A 15,833-nucleotide genomic window follows, 5' to 3' on the forward strand; every position below is an offset into this window, starting at 1 on the left:
TTGACTTGAGAGACTCTGGGTCATGATCTCAAGGCTCTAGATGTTATGAATAGTTTGGGGTTATGGTTGACATGAATGACTTCAAGTCATGATCTCAAGGTTGTAGATCCTAGGAATAATTCACACTTGTAGATGTGTTGAATGACTCTAAGTCATGAGCTCAGGCCGCTAGATACTATGAAGAGCTTAGGGTTATGATTGACATGAATGACTATGGGTCGTGAGCTTAAGGCTTTTGATGTTATAAACCACTAATGGTTGTGGTTGACATGAATGACTCTAGGTCATGACCTCAGGCCTTTAGATGCTACGAATAGCCTTAGGTTGTGATTGACATGAACAACTATAGGTTGTGAGCTCAGGGCTTTAGATGATATGAACATCTAAGGGTTGTGCTTGACATGAACTGCTATAGGTATTGAGCTCTGGGCTAAAGATACTATACATAGTTGAAGGCCAATTGACATGAATGACTCCAAGTCGTGAGTGCAAGTCTGTAAATTCTATGAATAACTTTGGGTCATGGTTTACATGAATGACTATGGGTCATGAGCTCAAGGCTCTAGATGCTATGAAATGCTTGGGGCTACGGTTGACATGAACAACTCCATATATAGATCTCAAGGCTTTAGATGTTATGAACAACTCAAGGTTGTGGATGACATGAACGACTCCGACTCATGAGCTCAAGTCTCTAGATACTATAACCAGCTCTGTGCTGTTATTGACTTGAAAGATTTGGGTCTTGAGGTCAAGGATTTAGATGCTATGAACAACTTAGAATTGGGGTTTAAATGAATGACTCGAGGTTGTGAGCTATGGGCTCTCGATCCTATGAACAATTTAGAGTTATGGATGACATGAACGACTCCATCTGATAAGATGAGGCCATTAGATTCTCTAAACAACTAGAGGCTATTGTTGACATGAAAGACTATGGGTTGAAAGCACTAAGCTCTACATGCTATTAACAAATCAGGGTTGTGGTTAATATGAACAACTCTAGGTCATGAGCTTAGGGCTCTAAATGCTATGAACAACTTCAGGTCATAAGCTTAGGGGCTCTAGATGCGATGAACAGGGTTGTGGTTGACATGAAAGACTTCGGGTCTTAATCTTAGTGCTTTAAAATCAATGGACAACTTAGAGTTGTGGATGATATGAACAATTCTTCATCCTGAGCTCAAGCCTTTAGATGTTATGTCTAGCTTAAGGCTATGGATGACATGAATGATTCTTGGTCGTGAGCTCAAGGCTCGAAATACTATAAACAGATCGAGGGTGTGGTTGACATAAATGACTCTAAGTCGTGAGCTCAGGACTTTTGATGGTATGAACTGCTCAATGTTGTGGATGAGATGGTCTATTCTAGGTCATGAGCTTAAGACTTTGGATGCTACGAATCACTCAAGGCAATGGATGACATGAGCTACTCCGGATTGTGAGGTAAAGGTTATGGATGCTATGAACAATCTAGAGTTGTGAATGATATGAATGACTCATAATCCCATGAGCTCGAGTCTATAGATGATATGAATCACTCAGGGCTTTGCTTGACATGAAAGACTCCAAGTTGTGAGCTCAAGGCTTTAGATGCTATGAATATCTTAAAGTTGTGGATGATATGAACGACTTTGGATCCTGTCAGCTCAGGCCTCTAGATACTATGAACCGCTTAAGGTTGTGGATGATATGAATGATTCTACATCATTAGCTCATGTCAAGCCTCAAAGTTTTATCAATGGCTTAAGGCTATGGATGATATGAACAACTCTTGGTTGAGATGAACAAGTATTTGCTCTAGTTGAGATGAACAACTCTAAGTTATGAGCTTAAGGCTCTAAATGCTATGAATAGTTCAGGGCTATCGTTGATAGCTTAGGGCTATGAGCTCAAGGCTTTAGATGTTAGGCACAGCTTAGGCCTATAGTTGACATGAATGACTCCATATCATGACCCCAAGGCTCTAAATGCTATGAACAACTCAAGAATGTGAAAGCCAAGAATGACTCCTGGTGATGAGCTCTGACCTCTAGATACTATGAACAACTTAGGGTTCTGGTTGACATGAAAGACTCCAGGACATGAGCTTAGGCCTCTAGATGGTATGCACAGCTCAAGGTTGTCAATGTCATGAAAGACTTCAAGACAAGAGCCTAGGGATCTAGATGTTATGCACAACGTAGGGTTGAGGATGACATGAACGACTTTGGATCAAAATCTTAAAGCTCTAGATACTATGAACAATCGAGTATTATGGTTGACATGGTCGACTCTTGATCGTGAGCTTAAGGCTCTAGATGCTATGAACAACTCAGGGTTGTGGATGACAAGAGCCATTCTAAGTGGTGATCTCAAGGCTCTGGATGCTATAAACAACTCAGAATTGTAGATGATATGAACAACTTGGGATCCCATGAGCTTAGGCCTCTATATCCTAAGAACCGCTTAGGGTTGTGGATGACATTAATGACTCTAGGTTATGAGCTTAGCACTCTAGATACTATGAACACCTTAGGGCTATGGTTGACATGAATGAATCTAGGTCATAAGCTCAGGGGTCTAGATGCTATGAAAAACTCAAGGGTGTGGATGAGATGAACTCCTCCAGGTCATGAGCTAAAGGCGTGGATGCTATGAATAGCTCAAGGTTGTGGTTGACATGAGCTACTCTGGGTAGTGAGTTGAAGGGTTTGGATGTTATGAACAACTTAGAGTTATGAATGATATGAATGACTCAGAATCCCATAAGCAACACTTTCTAGGTGATATGAACCACTCAAGGGTTTGGTTGAGGTGAATAGCTCTAGGTTGTGAGGTTAAGGATCTAGATGACATGAAAAGGTCAGAGTTATAGATGATATGAACAACTCGAGATCCCATGAGCTCGGGCCTTTAAATGCTTTGAACTACTTAGGGCAATGGATGATATGAATGATTCTGCGTCATTAGCTCAAGCCTCTAGATGCTATGAATGGATAAGGGTTGTAGATGAAATGAACAACTCCAAGTCATGAGCTTAGGGCTCTAGATGCGATGAACAATTCAGGGTTGTGGTTAACATGAACGATTATGGGTCATAAGCTCTAGGCTCTAGACAATGTGACCAACTCAGGGTTATGAAAGACATTAATGACATCGGGTCATGAGCTTAGGGCTCCAGATACTATGAACAGCACAAGGTTGTGGTTGACTTGAAAAACCTTGGGTTGTTAGCTGAGGGCTTTAAATGATATGAACATGTAAGAGTTATGAATGATAGGAACAACTTAATCTCATGAGCTCAGGCCCCTAGATATTGTGAACCTCTCAAGGCTATGGACGATATGAGTGATTCTGCAACATGAACTGAAGCCTCTAGATGTAATGAACAACTCGGTGTTGTGGATGACATGGATGACTTTGGGTCATAAACTCAGGGCTCTAAGTCCTATGAATAACTCAGTAGTGTGGATGAGATGAGATACTCCGAGTCATGAGCTCAGGGCACTAGATGATATGAACAGCTTAGGGTTATGAAATACATGAGCTACTCAGGGTCATAAGATTAAGACTCTTGATGCTACGAACAATCTAAAGTTGTGAATGATATGAGCGACTTGGGATCCTGTGAGCAAAGTCCTCTAGAAACTATGAAGTGCTTAAGCTTTTGGTTCACATGAGATTCCAGGTCGTGAGCTCAGGGCTCTAGATGCTATTGATTACTACTTAAAAAGTGCTATTTTGTAGCTTGCAATTAACTCTTTTAAACACTCTTGAGTAGTAATTATTACCTTTTAACTCAATTGACATGTTAAGGACCCTTGCAATCGTTTCTAATCAAATTGTGTTAAGTTTTGGTATTTTTGATAGCTTTTAGCTACACCAAAGCAATCCAAGAATGAGGGAGAGCTGTATATAGTTCATGGAAAAGCTTTTGGAAGCTCAAATTCATGAATAACCAAGCTTTGGAGCTCCATATCCCTTTGCCAAAGTCGTTCAAAGTATGCAAGGAAAGAACAACGGAGAGAGGAAAAACAGAGTGAAGAAAACAGAGGACAGCAGCTGCAGTCTTCTTTTGCACTTTTGGAGCACTTCCCGAAGTCCATTTTCTACATGCTATATATAATTTCAAATCTCAGGAAGTCAAGAATCCAACACTTCAAACGGTGTATGAATTGGAGCTAAAATGAGGAAGATATGGCCTTTGCAAGACAACTGCATCCAGCTGAATGACAAATTCGCATCTTGCGAATTTGGAACTCCAACGTGCGAAATTAAAGCCTACCTTGCAAAATGGAAATGGAATACAGCCGCACAGTCATAGAGAAGCCCAACTTGCGAAAGTGATTTTGCAACTTGCGAACTTGGAGCTCAACGTGCGAAAATGGATTCCAAGTTGCGAAATCAACTTGCGAGATTTTCGCAAGTCACCATGCAACGTGCGAAATCTACATGCGAACCGGGATATTTGTGCACCGACTCTTTTAGATCTTTTCTTCAGATATTTTTGTATAAATTTCCATTCTTCTGCTTGTAATCCACCAACCATAAGATTTCTTAGCTAGGAAGGTTGGAAAAACTTCTCTATATATATTCCCTTGCATCCATTGTAAAAGATATAGATATATAAGTATGTAGAATCGATCAATATATAGAATATACAGAGCCTTGCTCTATTTTTCCTTCTATTTCATTTTCATTTTCTTGCTAGCCAAACATTCTCTGAGATGTTTTCTCAGAGGATGAGTGGCTAGGATTTTTGTTTCTTGGGTGAAGGAAGCTAAGTAAGGTTCCGGCTACATAAGTGTGAGATTTTGTTGTTTCCGTTTTTAATGAAGAGAAAGTGTGATCCGTTTTTGGTTTCTATATTTTTAGTTAACTAGGATTACCATGAATAGCCAATACTTGGTAAGCTTTCGGATTCCATGGATTCTTATTGCTTGCAATCTTACTCCATGGAGGTCTAATTGTTATCTCTTGTTCGCTTGTGAAGGATGATCCGATGGTAAGGATCACCTTGAATGGAAAATACTAGGTGAGAGGTACGAGCCATTGCAAGGTGTATCAGTGAGAGGGATTTAGCGTTGAAACCATTAATGGCAAGCATCTGTATCACACCGGTTCGGGAAATAACTATAGGTTAAATTCCGAATGCGAGGAAAAGATTCAAGTGACCGGAATCTCCCTCTTTGTAGTTGGCACCTGATCCTAGTAACCTGAAATCCCAAGAAATGCCTTTCTTTCTAATTTCTTTCTAGTTAATTTTAGTTACTTTATGTTAGGTTAGCTTAATACCATCCGGTTTCATTCAAACTTATGTCTTCTTTTAAAGCTAACAAAGAAAAAAAAAAGCACCAATTCAGTTTTTGAACTAATATCAATTGCAAAGTTAAAACCCATCTCTGTGGATGATCCTATAGCCACTATACTATGCTAGCTAAATGCTACCCCGGTATATGGTGAAATAGGTTTATAAATTTTGTTGATTACTCCCGTCTGAGGATTCAGATCAAAGCACATCAATTGAGTTGAATCAATTGGAACACCAATCGGGCACGAATCAACTATGAACAACTTAGAGTTGTGGATGAAATGAATGAGTTGTGATCTCATGTGCTTAGGCCTCTAGATTCTATGAACAACTCAAGGTTGTGGATGAAATGAACAACTCTATGTCATGAGCTCAAGGCTCAAGATGCTATGAAAAGCTTAGGGTTAGGGTTGGGGTTGACATGAACAACTCATAGTCATGAGCTCAAGGCTCTAAATTTTATGAACAACTTTAGGTTGTGGATTACATGAGCTACTTCAAGTCGTGAGCTGAGGGCTCTAGATGCTATGAACAACTGAAAGTTATGGATGATATAACCCGTGAGTTCAAGCCTCTATATGCAATGAACCGCTAAGGGTTGTGGATTGATTACTACTCAAAAAATGCTCTTTTATATCTTCATATAAACTCGTTTAAACACTTTTGGGTAGTATTTATTACCTTTTAACTCAATTGGCACATTAAAGACCCTTGCAAATGTTTCTAATAAGCTTTTGGAAAGTTTTGGTGTTTTTGATAACTTTTTTATCTTTAAAACGAGCCAAGAATGAGAGAGAATTTTGTATAGTCCATGGCAAAGCAAGTTGAAGCTCAAAGACATGAAGAATCCAAGTTTTGGAGAGCTTCGTAGCCTTTGCCAAATCAATCAAGTATGCAAGGAAGAGAATTAGAGAAGAAATCTAACATCTACCAATTTCGCATGGCTTTGCGAAATGCCAAAAGGAGTACAAGCTGCAGGACATAGAGCAAGACTGTGAAAAATGAATTTTGCACCCTGTACGAAATTTCAAAAGCCTTGCAAAAATCCTCTTGTGTAATTTTTAGATATTTTTGCACTAACTCCATTAGATTTTTATCTCAAGATATTTTGTGTAATTACCTATTTTCTCCTTGTAATCATCTAAAAATATTTTTAGATATTTAGGATATCTAAATAAGGGGTTAAAAATATCTCTCTATATATGTCTTAAAATATCTCTTTTGTAATATCTCGGAAGAAATTCCAGAGAACACTTGTAGATTTTTTTTAAGAAGAAATATAGAGAGCTTTGCTCTGCCTTACCTACTCATTTTTGTTTTTATTTTTTCTTTCTAGCCAAACAACCTTTGAGGATGTTTTCTCAAAGGATGAGTGGCTATGTTTTCATTTCTTGGACTGAAGGAAGCTAGGTAAGGGATCCAGATACAAAAGTGGGAGTTTTGCTTGCTTTAAATAAGGAGAGTTGTTACCCGTTAATGGTTTTTATTTTAAGGTTTAACTTAAAATCACCTAGGCCGATACTTGGTAAGCTTTTTAGACTCCTTGGAGATCCATAGTTATCTCTTATGAGCCTTTGAAGGGTAATCCAAGGTTAGAATCACCTTGAATGGCCAATACTTGGTAAGCTTTTTGGGCTCCATGGAATCATGGATGTCTATTAGTTATCATGTACGAGCCATTGAAAGATGATTCAGAGTGAGAGGTCTTTAGTGTTTGAAACCGTTAATGGGAAGCAACTACAGTTTTTTCATGGACCAGTGGAATCAAATCATGGTTGCTAAATACACACCGGTTCGGGAGATAACCATTCTTTATGTTATTATCCCTAACGCGAGGAAAAGATCTGGAATCTCCCCCTTTTGTCTACGGAACCTGAACCTAGTGACCTAAAACTCCAAGAAACTTTTTCTTTGTAATTAATCTCAGTTACTATTTTTGGCTAACTTAAAACCAACCCCTTTCAACCAAAATTATGTATTCTTTTAAAGCTAACTCATAAAAGAAAGAACACAATTTCAGTACTTTAACTAATATCACTTGTAATGTGAAAACCCATCCATGTGGATGATCTTAGAACTACTATACTATGCTAGCTATGCTACACTAGTGTATGGTGAATTAGGTTTATAAATTTTGTTGATAACTCTCGTTTGAGAACTGAATTAAATAGTACAACAATTGGGGACGAATCATGGCTGATATGAATGATGCTATGTAATGAGCTAAAGAGAATGAGAAATTCTGAGTGTTGGAAGAGATACATGGAAGCTATCAATGCTTGTCCTCACCATGGCTTTGATAAATGGCTATTGGTGAGCTATTTTTACGACGGTATGTCTTCCTCAATGAAGCAACTCTTAGAAACGATGTGCGGAGAAGACTTCATGAGTAAGAATCTAGAGGAAGCCATGGATTTCTTGAGTTATATGGCTGAAGTTTCAAGAGGATGGGATGAGCCGAATGCCAAAGAAGTGGGAAGAATGAAGTCTCAACCTAATGCTCCTAATGCTAAGGTTGGGATGTATACTTTGAACGAAGACATCGATATGAAAGCAAAAGTTGCAGCTATGTCAAGAAGATTGGAGGAGCTAGAAATGAAGAAGATACAAAAAGTGCAGGCCATTTCTGAAACATCAGTGCAAGTTATGTCATGTTCCATTTGTCAATCTTTTGAGCACTTGGTGGAGGAGTGTCTTATGATTCCAATTGTGAGAGAAATGTTTGGGGATCAAGCAAATGTTATTGGACAATTTAAGCCCAATAACAATGCTTCATATGGAAACACCTACAATTCAAATTTGAGGAACCATCCGAATTTCTCTTGGAAGTCAAGGGCACCTCAGTACACGCAACCTGGACAAGTACCTCCGTAAGCCTTGAATCTTGAACAAGCCATTGTGAATCTTAGCAAGGTCGTGGGAGACTTTGTTGGAGACCAGAAATCCATCAATGCTTAGCTCAGTCAAAGAATTGACAGTGTAGAGAGTACATTGAACAAAATGATGGATGGAATGCAAAATGATCTATCTCAGAAGATAGATAATCTCCAGTACTCAATGTCAAGGCTCACCAACCTCAACACAGTGCAAAAGAAAGGAAAGTTTCCTTCTCAACCTCATCAGAATCCGAAGGGTATCCATGAAGTGGAGGCTTAGGAAGGGGAGTCTTCACAGGTGAGGGAAGTCAAAGTAATGATCACTCTAAGGAGTGGTAAAGAGGTTGATCTGCCTACATCCAAGCCAAAGCATGAACTGGAGAGTGAAGTAGAGAAAGAGAAGAGGGAGGAAATCAAAGGAAAGAAAAAAGGGAATTGTAGACCCTCAATTTTGTCATTCTAGCGCATGTCCTATTAGATACTAGTTCGATGCTTTATAGTAGTTCCTCGGTGGCCCATAGCTACTCACATTACTTACCTTTCTTGAGCCACCTCGGAGACTCTGGTTGAGGGATTGCCTAGCCCCTTATTGTGACCATTGGCAGTTTTGATTTAGACTTAAGTTTTTCTTTTTTTTCTAGGATAGTTCTTAGGCATGTTTAGGCCATTTAGACAATGTACCGATCACTTTAGGACACTTAGTTCGTTAGGCACCCACTTAGGTTCGTTTAAATACTTCATCGGGCTTAACTTATATATATATATATATAAATAACTTTTATTATTATTATTATAACTTTTATGATTATTATTATTATTATTATTGCATGCATTCGATAATTATATATATTTTGTTTATTCATTTTCATTTTTACTCTTTATTTCTTTATTATTATTATTGTCAATATTATTATCATTACTATTTTTATTTTTATTTTTATTTTATTTATTTACTTACTTAATAGAAAATTGTTTGAATTGTTTAGATTTAAAATATGCATATGACCCCCCTTTGTTGAAAGACGAAATTATATAATCTAGTCTCTCCTAGTTCTCTTCCTTTTATTTTAAAATCGTGTTTTATTCTATTATTTCCATGGGTTTATTTTCTTTTCTTTTAATTTTTTAATTTTATTTTGGTTTTGTTTTGCATGAGGAGACAAATTGCATGTTTGGGAGTGGGAGGTTCCTGTGAAGGCAAGAGGATGAAGTTGGTGAGAGTTGTCATATAGAGGTGGCATTAGGGGTCAGGCATTTTTAGAGGCTCTCTGGAAGTCTCTAAAGAGAATGATCCCTCGTGAAGAACACGTGAACATGGAAGCATGCACACCATGCTTGAGAACAAATGACAACTGGAGTTCCAGTGACTTCTAATGTCAGTATAAAAGGAAGCCACAACACCGACAACAAGACTAGGGGGCGTTTTCTTGAATTCTTCATTGAAAAAGTGAGAAAGGGTCATCAAACACCCATTTTTGGAGCCCCATAACCTTCATACTCAAGGATGGAATCACCATCTTCCCTTGGACACCCATTTTCTTAGAGAACAGGAGATCACACCTTCATCACGATTCTTTTTCTGGTTTTCTTTCCGCCATCTCCACGTCACAACACCGCTGCACTTCTCACCATCGCCGACCGAATCTAACATGGACGAAGACGCCTCCAATGGCTTCCTCCGCCATCACCACCATAACCGCCATCATTTGCTCTTCTTGTGGGCATTAAGGCACCAACTCTTCTTAATGATGCCCACATTCTTGATCGTGCTCCCATAGATCTTGTTGTCATGTTGGATGTTAGTGGCAGCATGGCTGGCTCAAAGCTTTCCTTTCTCAAGAGTGTTGTCTGCTTTGTCAAGACCCTCCCAAAGTTGCCTGCAATCACGGCTTCAGAATCACATTTTTTGATTCAGCAAATCTGCCCGAGTTATCGCCTACGGCGGCACCTAAAACTGGTTCCTTCTCCGACAACCACTCCTCATGCACTGCCGACCACCGACGATGCGATCTCCTCTACCTGCACCGCTACACTGCCATGAGAACCATCATCTCCACATTACAACGCTGCTGCACTCCTCCCTCACCGTCGTTCAGATCCGACGTCCCTCCGGGAGATTTCATAGCATTCTCAACATAGTTGCGGCAGTGGTCAACGCCTCAAACTTCGCCTCCTTTACTAGAACGCTAGCGATCGACCACCACGATCTAATGGGACGGAGTCTCCAGTGTCGGCGCAGTCACTGGCAATGAACCACGAAGAGCGAGCAACTCTCGGGCAGGGAATCACGTGATCACTCGTGTTCAGACTCCACCGACTACTCAGAGGGCGCAGATTCGACGACTTCCTCTTCATCGACAGCATCAACGATTCTCAAGGATTGTAATATATTGAGAGATGGCGGGAACAAAGGCATTCAAATTGGACGATGGAGGAGTGCTATGCGGGTTGGGGTCTCAAATGCAGATTCATCTGAGCCCATCAGATCAAAATTTCCAAGTTGGGCATGGGCAATCATGTAAATTCCACCGTATATCATAAGCCATGATGCATGCACTTTCCCGGGATCCACGTGCATTAAAAAAAGAAATAGAATATTCAAAAAAAGGAAAGTGCTACCATATAAACAGGAGCAGAGAGATCCATAGACGGAGGAAGAGATTTTTTTTTTTTCTGGGAGCAGAGAGATCCACACGGAGAGGGGAGCCACCTTAACGCATCAAAGGCAGATTTTTTTTTATAATACAGGTGAGTTTTTGAAATAGTTTTGATTATTTTTGTTCGTAATTCATAAGTCCATGCTAATTTTGTTTTAATCCATATGATAGTTAAAATGTGTTTGTGAGTTTAATTTAATTAGTTTTGTCTTAATTCACTCCTTAGTTTAGTTTTGTTATTGATTTTGATTTCTTAGTTTAATTAATTAATCTTTTTTATGTACAATTTAGGTTTTGATTTGGTTTATTAATTTATTCTATTCATAATTTTAATTCAATTGTCTGATTAAACCTTTAGAAAGATTGCATATTGTTTTTTCCAATTTCGATTATTTTAGTTTTTGAGTCACTAAATTATTAATATGTTTTATTTAAAAAAAAAATGCATTTTTTATTCTAATTTGATAACTCAAATAATTTTATTAGACGAAGTGGATTTTTTTTAATTCCAATCTAATTTAGTATTAATTTATTTGTTAGTTTAGCTTAAATGAGTTTGTATGTTTTAGTTTTGATTCATTATATTAAGGAAAGCATTTTAAAAAAAAAAAAAAAGAATGATTTGATCCCTATTTAATTTTGATTGATTGCTTCAGATTGAAAACGTTTGAATTTTATTCATTCAGTTATTCATGTATTTGCTACTCTTTTAATTACTTGTTATTCATTCATTTATTTGTTGATAAAATTGATTTCATGTTAGAAAGTTCATTTTTTTTAGTTTACTCTGATTTAGTTTGATTCATCTATTTAGTAAAAATACATTTATAGTTTTAATTCATTGATAAAATTGATTCTATGTTTGAAAGTTTGCGTTTTTAGGTTGCTTTAATTTAATTTGATTCATTATATTTAGTTTAGATATTTGTTATAGTTTAGTTCATTAATGAAATTGATCCCATGTTTGAAAGTTTCAGTTTTTAGTTTGCTTTGATTTAATAATTTATACTCATTATTTTAGGTGTTTTTTTATATATATAGTTTTAGTTTATTAATAAAATTGATCCCATGTTTGGAAGTTCATATTTTTAGTATTCTTTGATTTAATTTGGTTCATTTTAATTAGTTTATGTGTTTTTATAATTTTATTTATTTATTGATAAAATTGATTCTTTATTTAAAAGTTCGTGTTTTTAGTTTAATTTAGTCAAACTCGTTGTAATTAGTTTAGGTACTTCTATAATTTTAGTTCCTTACCTGAATTAATCCTTTTTTTTTTAGTTTTTGTTTCAAAATCATTAATGTTAGATCCTGATCACCCTCATCTTAACTTATTGCTTTTAAAATCCTAGCGATTAGTTCATGAATTGATACTCCGTTAGTTTGTCTAATTTAGAATGCCTTGCCCGTTGCTTTAGTGATCCTTCATTTAATTTGATTTTCTTTCTGAGGCTTTTGGAAACTCATGAAGATTAGCCTCCATTCTCACCTTCAATTTTCTTGGTTGTCAAAAATTCTACTTTGTGATTTTGTTCTCCTTTGTTTTGCTTGGTATTTTGATTCACACACTTTATTGCTTTCAAATTAATTTCTTTATTTTTAAAATATAAAACTATTCTCAAAATCTCATTTTCCTTCAAAATCCATTTCAAAAATTCATTTAGAGTTTCTTAGAGTCAAAAGATCCCCTTAACAATCCATTTCAAAAATTCATTTAGAATTCTTAGAATCAAAATCTCATTTTTTAAAATAATGTGCAACCATGTTTTGATCGGTGCACATCTTTCAAATAAAATTACAGTTTTGAATAAAACACGAATCAAAGCTTGTGGTCCCAAATAAATGGGATAGTTCTAAGCTAAATTCGTGTATATTGAGTGGGAGCGCACGTGAAAAATGCGGGTCCACAAATTGGCGACTCTGTTGGGGATTTTGAGGATCAAACTTGAACACTATTTAAGGAAAATGTGGCGTTTAATTGGTCGATTAGTGGGTACCTCTTTTTAGGCAAGGTGATTTGATTTGCTTGCTTGTTTGGTTTGCTATCTTAACATGTTTGATTGCCTTGGATGATCACTTGATCGTTTTGCTCACTTGGGATGATTCACTCTCACATATGTTAGATAAGACTTTGTTTGTTTGATATTTATTTGATTCGCATGACTGTTTGAAGTGATCACTTAACTGTTTGTTCACTTTAGCATGATTCACTCTCACATATGCTAGATAGGACTTTGATTGTTTGATATTTATCTACTTCGCATGACTACTTGTTGCATGACAACCCTTTCTCTTGCATGTTCGAATGATTGCTTGTCTTTGTTCACTATTTCACTTTAGATCTTAGGTTTTTCGGATGCACCCACATCCTTCATTGTGCACTTTAGATTATCCTTGAGTGTTGAGAGATGGGAGAGCCTACACCATTAAGAAACCTCCTAGGAACGCAAGGAAGTGCATGTGTGGAGGTGATGACCACCTTGCATGGAAGCACCCCGTCTCCTTGGAGGCGTGCAGAGGGTTGCGTACCGCCGGAGGGTATGATCGCTTCTACTAGGGATCCTTTAACCCACTCATATTATCCTATAGAGCCACCTCAACCTTGTAGGCTAGCCTAGATCCAATTGAGATTTCATTCCTACACGTGGGTGCATCTGTGGACCTTCAGAGCTGCCTTGGTCACGATTGGGATTGGTTATCCCTTACGTAGTCTCCTTTTGGTGTGATCAAAGATGGGTATCAGATTGAGTATATTTGGGCTTTACATCTACGTACTTGATTCCTACAGAGTCACATTCGCACCACACCTTATCTAGTGTTTCCATATTTGTAGGAGGGTTTACCGTGACCGACCTGGATTCGCCTTTGTGGATTATAGTTAGAGGTAGATTGACCAGAGTATCAGGCCAGTCAAATCAGAGATCAGATTAGAGGGATATGGACTCACATGTAGTTACCGTTGACCAGTTTGCCGCAGCGATGGCTTCTATCCAGGAGGCTATAGCTAACCTTGGTCAGAGGATAGATGGACAACAGACCCAGCAGGTCCCAGTTCAGGAGAGTACCCAGTTCGATACCACAGTACCACCACCACCTCCACCCAGTCAGTCAGTACCACAGGCTATACCTTTCACTCTGCATAGTCAGATCGAGGTTGCCCCGCCTCCTGTCACATCGCCTATCCTGACTTTAGAGGACCCACACACACTATGGATAGACTTGAGCAGAAGTTGAGACAGATGAGGGCTTCAGACGGAGTTGTTACTTGGGAGGATTTTGATGGAGCACCAGTGGCTAGTTTGCCGGCTAAGTTCAGGATGCCCGAGATTGAGAGATACACGGGCATAGGCTGTCCTCGCATTCATTTGAGGCTTTATTGTATAGTTATGAGGGCCCACGGAATGGATGAGGCCCAGATGGTTATGATTTTCCCTATGTCCCTGAGTGGTGCGACACAACGTTTGTTCGCTTCATTAGATGCATCACGCTGTAGGATTTGGGAAGACCTGGCCTAGGAGTTTTTGAGACAGTTTGCATTTAACACTATTATTGACGTTTCGAGGAGAGAGTTAGAGCCTTTGAGACAGAGGCCAGAAGAGTCAGTCACTTCATTTATCTCCCGCTGGAGGGAGAAGATTTCACAGATTATTGATCGTCCTTCAGAGAAGGATCAGATTAGCATGATCATGAGGAGCTTGCAGCCTAGATTTGCTAGACACTTGATGGGATTTCCCCATACGGATTTCGGATCTTTGGTACAGGCTTTATATGGTATAGAAGACGGCATTGCTAGAGGATTGTGGCCCGAGTCTTCCCCTATTGATTCTAAGGGGAAGAAGCCTTCAGGAGGACATAGATCAGGAGATGTTGGTGCTATCAGTTCAGCAGGGATGAAACCTCCTAGACACTATCAGACAGTTGGGCAGACTTCTGGGTTCTATTATCCATCATCACCCCATGTGCTACTATAGGCCACCTGTTCCCTCCAGACCCATGACTCCTACTTACCTACATCCAGTCTCACAGCCTATTTTTGCCGCACATGTCACAGAGAGACCTCCTGCCCCATACACCCGACCTCGAGCTCCGCAGACCACCACTTATGTGCAGAGGCCATCACGTCAGTTTGCTCAGTTGGGTATGCCTTTGAGTCGAGCTTTTCAGAAGCTCATGGAGGGTGGATTATTGACTCCATTGGCACCCAAGCCAATACCTCAGCCAGTACCACCTCGCTTCAGATTAGACCTACACTGTTCTTATCATCAAGGACCAGGACATGACACGGATCACTGCAACGCTTTGAGACATGCTATTCAGGATTTGATAGACCAGGGTTTGGTTAACTTGGGGCAGCCAAGTGTGACCACTAACCCTCTTCCTGCTCATGCTACACACACAGTGCCTCCATCTTCAGGAGATATTCATCACATAGGCCTTATAGAGGATGACAGTATACATATGTTGAGTTGGGATGATGGATTACCCGAGCTGATTGTTTTGCATGACAGTTATGAGGTTGATGGGGTTTCATTGGGTCCTCAGGCCCCTACACCATTCAGTTTGATCCCAGACGAGGCACCGTTCCAGTTGACTCACCCTGTGCCCTTGATTATTGGATGTCAGGATACTTTTGTCCCGTTCACTTTATGGCTAGAGGATGATGATTCAGAGGGGAGGGAGATACATATTGTGACTCGTAGTGGGAGGATAGCTCAGCCACCACCGCCAGCAGTCAGACCATTTGAGGGTGCAGCCTCTCATGAGGAGGTTAGGAGAGAGGATGATGAGGTTTTGAGACAGCTACAAAGCACCCAGGCCCATATTTCTATTTGGAGTTTATTGGCATCATCCAGTACTCATAGAGATGCTTTGATTCGAGCCTTGAGTCAGATCAGGGTAGAGACCACCACTCCAGAGAGATTGATTCACATGATGACGGTTGGCAAGGCCACTTGCATCGTGTTTTCAGATGATGACTTGCCACCTGAGGGTCCAGACCACGTACGT

Source organism: Vitis riparia, chromosome 16, assembly GCF_004353265.1.
Source record: "Vitis riparia cultivar Riparia Gloire de Montpellier isolate 1030 chromosome 16, EGFV_Vit.rip_1.0, whole genome shotgun sequence".
Taxonomy (NCBI): Eukaryota; Viridiplantae; Streptophyta; class Magnoliopsida; order Vitales; family Vitaceae; genus Vitis; species Vitis riparia.